The sequence below is a fragment of the Camelus bactrianus genome, chromosome 1 (assembly GCF_048773025.1).
Source record: "Camelus bactrianus isolate YW-2024 breed Bactrian camel chromosome 1, ASM4877302v1, whole genome shotgun sequence".
In the NCBI taxonomy this organism is placed as follows: Eukaryota; Metazoa; Chordata; class Mammalia; order Artiodactyla; family Camelidae; genus Camelus; species Camelus bactrianus.
The window spans coordinates 2,583,022-2,590,246 of record NC_133539.1 but is presented as its reverse complement, the minus strand read 5'-3'; positions in this window follow the sequence as shown (position 1 = coordinate 2,590,246).

Here is a 7,225-nt window from a genome sequence, read left to right as displayed (position 1 = left end):
GGGCCCAGCGCTTGCACGGTAGGCGCTGGGCACCTGGGCTTCGGATTCACTGTGGCGGGTTTGTCGTGGTCCAAGGGCCAGACATGCACAGTGCTTCTCCATCCGAGCTCCCCCGTCTGCCGAGCCCGGCCACTGCTCCTACCGGACAGCCAGGGGACCTGAGCGCACTTGGACTTGGCCAGAAGCCACAAAGCCGCTGGGAACCGGGGTGCCAGCAGGCTCTCCCCTGCTACGGGCGCCAGGGACTGACAGCCAGGATTGCCTTGGCCGCTGGGAAGGCCACACTAACAACATTTCAAACTGGGCGCACTTGACTTTTAGAGCTGGCCTGCCTCCTGAGGTTCCAGGGCTGAATGGAGAACCCTGAGGCCTGAGTTTCTCGAGTTTCTCCTGCACACTGCAGTGACTAAGTCAAAGGCGGAGCCTCCAAGCTTGGGCAGAGCCTCCAAGCTTGGGCAGACTTGGATGATGGAGGTACTTGCCAGCACCCAACTATTTAGGGCCCTGGCCACATGCCAGCAGCACCAGCATCATACTGCTCGGGAAACAGAGGAAGCTCAGACAAACAGGGCCCCTGCCCCTGCGAGGTGGCCATTCTAGGGGACGGGGCTCAACAAGATACCATTTTACAAAAAAATTTCCACTGATGAGAACTGATATGAAGGATGATACAGCCAGGAACAGAGAGAGGTGGCAGTGAGAGAGCCCTACATCATGTGGTCAGGGAGCCTCTCTGGACAGGTGACACTTGAGAGCTTAGGAACCACCTGTCCTGGAGAAGGTTGTCCCTGGCTGAAGACAGTGCAAATGCCTGGGGCCTGAAGGAGCACAGAGCACAGGGCATTAGAGGAACCAGGGAGGGTCAGCGTGGCTGGAGCAGGAACAGGAGGGTGGGAGAGGGTGTTGGGTCCTGAGGCCCTGCAGGTCCAGGCCAGGACTCAGACTTTAGCCTCAATGACCTGGGGCCCTTGGAGGGTTTGGGGGGGGGTGTTGATTATGCCCTGAATTATTTTATCTTGCCGTAATTTCAGACTGCCACGAAAGTATGAGAATTCCCAGACACTCACTGACTCCCTAATGCTAAACTCTCACTGACCCCTGGATCATTTGGAAATGGGGTCTCTGAGTATATAACTGATGTGAGACGGGTCATACTGGGTAAAGAAAGGGCTTCTAAGTCCATTACAACTGCCGCCCTCATAAGCGGGAACTCTGGACACAGACCTGTGGAGAGGACACGCTCGCGTGAAGACAGAGGCTGGAGTCGCACAGTCACAAGACAAGGAGCACTGGCAGCAGCTGGAAAAGGCAGGACGAGCCCCCCCAGGGCCCTCAGAGGGAGCAAGCTCTGCCAGCACCTTGATTTCGGACTTCTGGCCCCCAGAACTGCGAGAGACAGTAAATTTGTGTTGTTTTAAAACACCCAAAAAGCTCACCAGTGAAGGCAAAGGTAGGAAACTGCACCACCAAGCCAGCAGGGAGGGTAGAGGACAAAAGCAGTACCATCGTCTGTACCCACAGAAAGCAGTTACCCGTGGGACGTGGGACCCTGTGCTGCCATGCTGGTGCCTGGACAGACGCCTCCTCCAGCAACGGAGCACAGAGAAACTCTAAGGGACTAAAAATAACTGTGAATATGCGGGTAAATTATGAACAGCAAAGTGCAAAAAGACCCCAAACCCAATTGCCACTTTTGGGGTGTTGGGAGCAAAAGCAGGGTACTGTGCATGATCCCTGCACACAGCGCCACCAAGCGGGTGGGCTGACCACCTAAGCCACCCCTCCAGCCCGAACCCTGGACCCACCCCTACCCTCACCCCATGTAAGGGACCAGCTTGCCCCCAACTCAGGGAGCAAGCAAGGAAAATCGTTACTTGCTTTCGTTCTCTTGTGCTGAGTTCCAACACAGCCTTGCTTGAAGTTCTCTTCTGGTCTCTTACCGATTTCTATTGCTTAGGGAGTCCAAGAACCCTGGCCGGTAACAGATGTAAAAGATGACATCGAAAACAGTCATCGCGAGGGGAGGAGGGTACAAATGCAGGGTATTTAAAATGCATTTGAAATTAAGAGATCAGCAACTTAAAACAATCATGTATATAAAACATCCAATTTGTATGGCAGCCAAGCATTAAAATTTTCTTCTTAATTTTGACATAATTTTAGATGGTCAGGAAAGTGGCACAAAAAGCACAAAGAATTTCCAAAAGCCCTTCATCCACATTTCCCAAATGTTACATTTTTATTACATTTGCTTTATGCTACTCTGTCTCTGTCTCTCTCTCTCTGACTCATACAAATAAAATACCAAGCTAACTATCTGTCATCAATTTATCTATCGTCTATCTGGTTTTTCTGAATGTTTTAGAGTAAGTTGGAGACACGATGTCCCTTTATCCCCAACTTTTTGGGTGTGTATTTCCCAAAACCAAAAAATTGTTCTCTATAACCACAATCCAACTGTCAAAATCAAGAAGTTAAACTAAAACTGCCCTAAAAAAAAAGCTTTAAAAAACAAACCAAAAAAAAAAGTTAATGTTGATACAAAACTACAATCTAACCAGCAGACCTCACTCTGTGTTTGCCAACAGTCCCACTCGAGTTTGGCATAGCCAGTCCCTGATCACATGCCACACCCAGTGGCTGTGAGTCTTTAGCCATGCTTTGTATTACAACATTGGCATCTTTGAAGTGTATGGGCCAAGGACTTTGCAGGATGCCCCCTAGCTGGCCTGCCTCCACCCCGGGGACATGCTCTGCACAGAGACCACAGGAGCGGTGCTGAGTCAGTGTCTGTGCCCGTCAGGGCCACCTGCCATCTGTGCGTCCCTCCTCTGGCAAGGGTGGCTTGGCCCACTTGCCTCTCTGCTGTAAAGTTACCATTTTCACTCTTGTAATCAGTAAGCATCTTAAGGGAGATGCTTCGAAATCATGCAAGTATCCTGGCATTTGTTACGTCTTTTTCTCTGCTTGCAGCTTCCATTCATGATTTCTGTCAGTTTCAATTATAATGGTTGCCAAGTGGTGGATTTCTAATTCCGTCATTCCTTCTACATTTATTATCTGGCATTCCACTATAAGAGTTTTTCTTCTCCACTCATTTATTTATTTAACCAGTGTGGCTTCATAGATCCTTTTTTAAAAAAGCCTACATTTTACCATTGAAAGTGTACAATCCAATGGGTTTTCATATGCAAACACTAACATTCAGTCCTCACAGAATTGTGCAACCATCACCACAACTTAATGTTAACATCTGTGTCACCCAGAAAGTCATCCTGTACCCACCAGCAGTCATCCCTCATTCCCCCATCAATGTAGCAGCCAGGGGTAAACCACTATTTTATGTTTTTGTTTATATAAGATGAATTCATGGCTTCTTGCTTTGCTATAAAGGTTATAATCTTCTACTATCATTATTTTGATGGTAAAATGGCCCCAGATCAGGAATCAAGCTGGATCCTGTTACCTGAAAACTGGGTTCACCTCTTGGTGGGTGTCGACAAAGAGCAGGAGAAGGAAGGATGGATGTATTACTCGCAGCAAGTACGGAGAACACCGGGGTTCTTCCTTGATTAGATTTATTCCTACGGATTTCATTCCTTGTGATTTGGGGAGTACATCTTCTGGTCCGTGAGCGTGGGGTATCTATCACTTTCGGTCGACTCTACTTTTCCCAGCCATGTTTTGTCAGTTTCAGAGTATCAGTTTTGCACTCAGTAACATCTTACAGTAAATGTCAAGTCCTCACCTTGTAAAAACAAGCCCGTTAGGGTCCGAGTTATTCCTCTGAGGGTCCTTCTCCACATCACCCCATCCTGCCTTCAGTTCTAGCAGTGTTACCACTAATAACAGCAACTAACCCTGCCCGTGCCAAGCACTGTTTACCTAAGGAATCTTCATAACTATCTCAGGAGGTGGGTGCTGTTTAACCACCACTTTACAGAAGAGGACAATGAGGTGTGGAGAGGCTGAATGACTTGCCCAAGGTCTGCAGCTAATGGGGAGCAGAGCCGAGAGTCCACCCAGACGGCTGGACTCCGACGGCTCTGCTTCTCCCCAGTGAGCATCCTGCCCGTCTAGCCACAGCAGTCAGCCCAACCTTGGTGTATGTTGGGTGGAACCGCATGAAATTGCTCATGTGTGACCATTTTTAAAATGTGGCAATTTTATTTGACTCAACTTGTTAAGAAAAAAAAAAAAACAAACCTTGAGATTTGAAGCAGGTGCCTGGATATTTGTCCACCAGGTGCAGGTGGAGATTTTCTGAGTTTAACACTCTGCTGTGGAAGGTTTGAACACGCTCCCCAAGGAAGCTCCCGCTGTGAATGAGCCAAGTTCGCTGGACGGGCCTGGCATCCTCTGAGCAAACGGCTGCAGTCTGTCCTGAGACAGGGGCCCTGTTTTGGGAGTGAGAGCTCCTGTGCTCTAAGTCCCAGGGAGGGGAATGGTAGGTCCCCCCAAGAGCCATTCTGTGCCATCTGCGTGAGCCATCCAGCCACCAGGAACCCGCCACCAGGACTGGGAGCCACTCTGACGTGCCTGGGCAGGGACCTCTCCAGACGGGCCACGTGGACTTGCCGTGGCTGTGTTCTCAGGCTCGTCCTGCTGCTCCTGGGACAGGTGCAAGGGAAAAAGGCCACCTGGTGGCCTCAGGACTGACTGGTAGAGAAGCTTCCATTGCATAAGACAAGGAGGGAGGAAGAGACCTTGAGCCGCAACGTCTTTGGACTTTAAAGGGGCAGGTGATTTTGGCTTTGGACGTGTCCTCTCTTAGGGTTGGACATGGGAGGAGGGTCCCAGCTTCCCGGTTCTGCCGTCTCCAGCTGCTGGCTTTGTTCTCATCTGATCTCCTGCACAGCTGCACGGGAGCCTCCCTGGACAGTGGGACTGAGCTCAGGGGAGGTGGGTGGATGGGGGGTGAAGTTTCAGCCTTGGCCTCAGGGCAGCCCTTGAGTTGATTACTGCATGGTTCTCACCTGTTCAAAACATTCTTGGGGCAAAGCCAACCGTCCATCCGTGGAACAAGAGAGGTGGGTGGGGTACTGGCCTGTGCATGAGGGAGGGCAGCCTTAAGGAATGTCCCTTCCCCAGCACTCCAGACCCCCAGTGAGCTTCTGCCCAGTGGGCTGGGAGAGAACACTGAGGAACCCCAGTGGGGGGGCCCTCCAGTATTGTGTGTCCCACTACGGTGCTGCTCCCCCTTCCCCGTGTGTCCCTCTTTCCTGGGAGAGGAGAGTGGGGTGTCTGCTGAGCGGAAGACCTTGACTGTCCATATTTCCCACCTGCAGGACACTGATCAGTTTAAAAGGTGTGCACCCTGGGGGCTGGCTTTTCCCTCTCCCCTCCTCCGGCCGACAGGAGGCTGTGCGAGCTGTCCCTCGGGTGGGCTGCCCCAGCGTCAAATGGGGGCGGCATGACAAGTTCTATGGGCCTTAAAACCCAAATTCCTCTTCATTCAGCTTTATCGGTAATAAAGTTGATTAGGAAAAAAAAAAAGATCTACTGAGGTTAAAGCCCATGGAGCTAACGTGGAACCCCCCTCTCACCCGCCAGCAGGTTCTGCTGTCTCTGGTTCATTCCGAGCATATGTGAGGCACAAGGAGGTGTAACCGTTACGGGATGGAAGAGAATCTGGAAATGGACCCGTCTACACGAGTGGTCAACTGACTCAGCTCTTCAGGGGAAGGCTGTGGTTTTTTCCCACAATAAAGGTTGTTGGAAAATCATCAGCCTCACACCACACACACAGAACAATGGGAGAGGAGTCCTAGCCCACAATAAGCTTGCAGTAAAGCCAGAGTATCAGCAGGAACTCGGGAGGCAAAGACGCCTTAACCAGGACCCAGAAAGCGCTGTCCAGGAAAGAAATATTGCTGAACTGGATCACTTACGTCTGAAGACAGGTGTTCATCAAAACACAGCACTGAGAGGGAAAAGGAAGTCAGGGACCAGGGTAGATGTTTGCAACCCACAACAGCAAAGGTACTGAGCCCCTAGAAATAGACAGGAAATGAACCCACAACAGACTGTGTATTGAACCCCTAGAAATAAGCAGGAAAGAGACAGATGACTGTTTTAAGATGGGCAGAGACTTGAACGGGGGCTCCACAGAATTATGAAAGCGCCCATAGTGTGAAATGACGCTGACCGTAGTCCTCTGTGGACGATGTGTGGGGTGAAGCCGGGGTCCCATCACTGCACCACCTCCAGAAGAGCCAGACCACAAAGGGACCAGAGACCGTCCATCCCAGACTCCACCGCCTTGCCCCCACCTTCGAGGTCCAAACTGCCCTCCCCTCCTGCTGGGACCAGAGTGGTGGCTTCCACCTTGGCCCCTCCTGCACTCCTGCTGTGGTCAGCCTCCTCGCCACCCTGCAGTGAGAGACCCTTTAAAAAATACAAAGCAGAACATAGCACCCTCCCATTGCAGGTCCTCCCCCAGCCCAAGAGGCCCTGTGAGATGTCGCCCTGACTCTCCTCCTGGCGTGTTGTGCCTTGAACGTGCAATGGAAGACGCCGTTGCCACGCAGTGTCCCAGGACCCCTCCCTCTGGCGCCCTCTGTGCACAGCCCTTCCGTGGCCGTGTGACTTGCTCTGACCGACGGTGTGGAAGGAAGTTTGTGCCTCATTCTGACCAGAGGCTTAGAGAGCCAGCAGGGAGCTGCTCTCTGCGCCGGCGGGCTGGCTGGCAGGGCTCCAGCCGGGGAGGGGGGTGCTGCCCACCAGCCCCAGCGGCCACCCTGAGGGAAGAGGGCAGCGATGGCAGTGGCAGCAGCCGGCCCCGGATGGACATGTGGGGCGAGTGGGAAATGAGGGTTACGTGTTTCCACAGCACAGCCTGGTGCCAGCCTGTCCTGATCACACCCGTCCAAGCTCATTCTTGCCTCAGGGAGTTTGTCCCCACTGACCCCTCCCCCAGCCGGTCAGCTGCACTGGGAACACACATGAGCTACTCCATCCCTTTCTCACCACGTCCACATGCCTCCAGCTGCAAATTCCCAGTCAGCTGCGTCCAACAACACACGGAGAGCTGCAGACGAGCTGAGCCAAAGCAAGGAGAGAAGATACGTGGTGTCTTGGTTTATATGAAATTCAAAAGCAGGCAAAGCTGCAGTGCTCGGTGAGGCCTCTGTGGAGACTAAGATAATACAACCAAAGCGAAGCAAGCCGGTGGCCACAAATACCGAGACGGTGGCCCCCTCCAGGAAGGGCCGGGAGGGCCGGC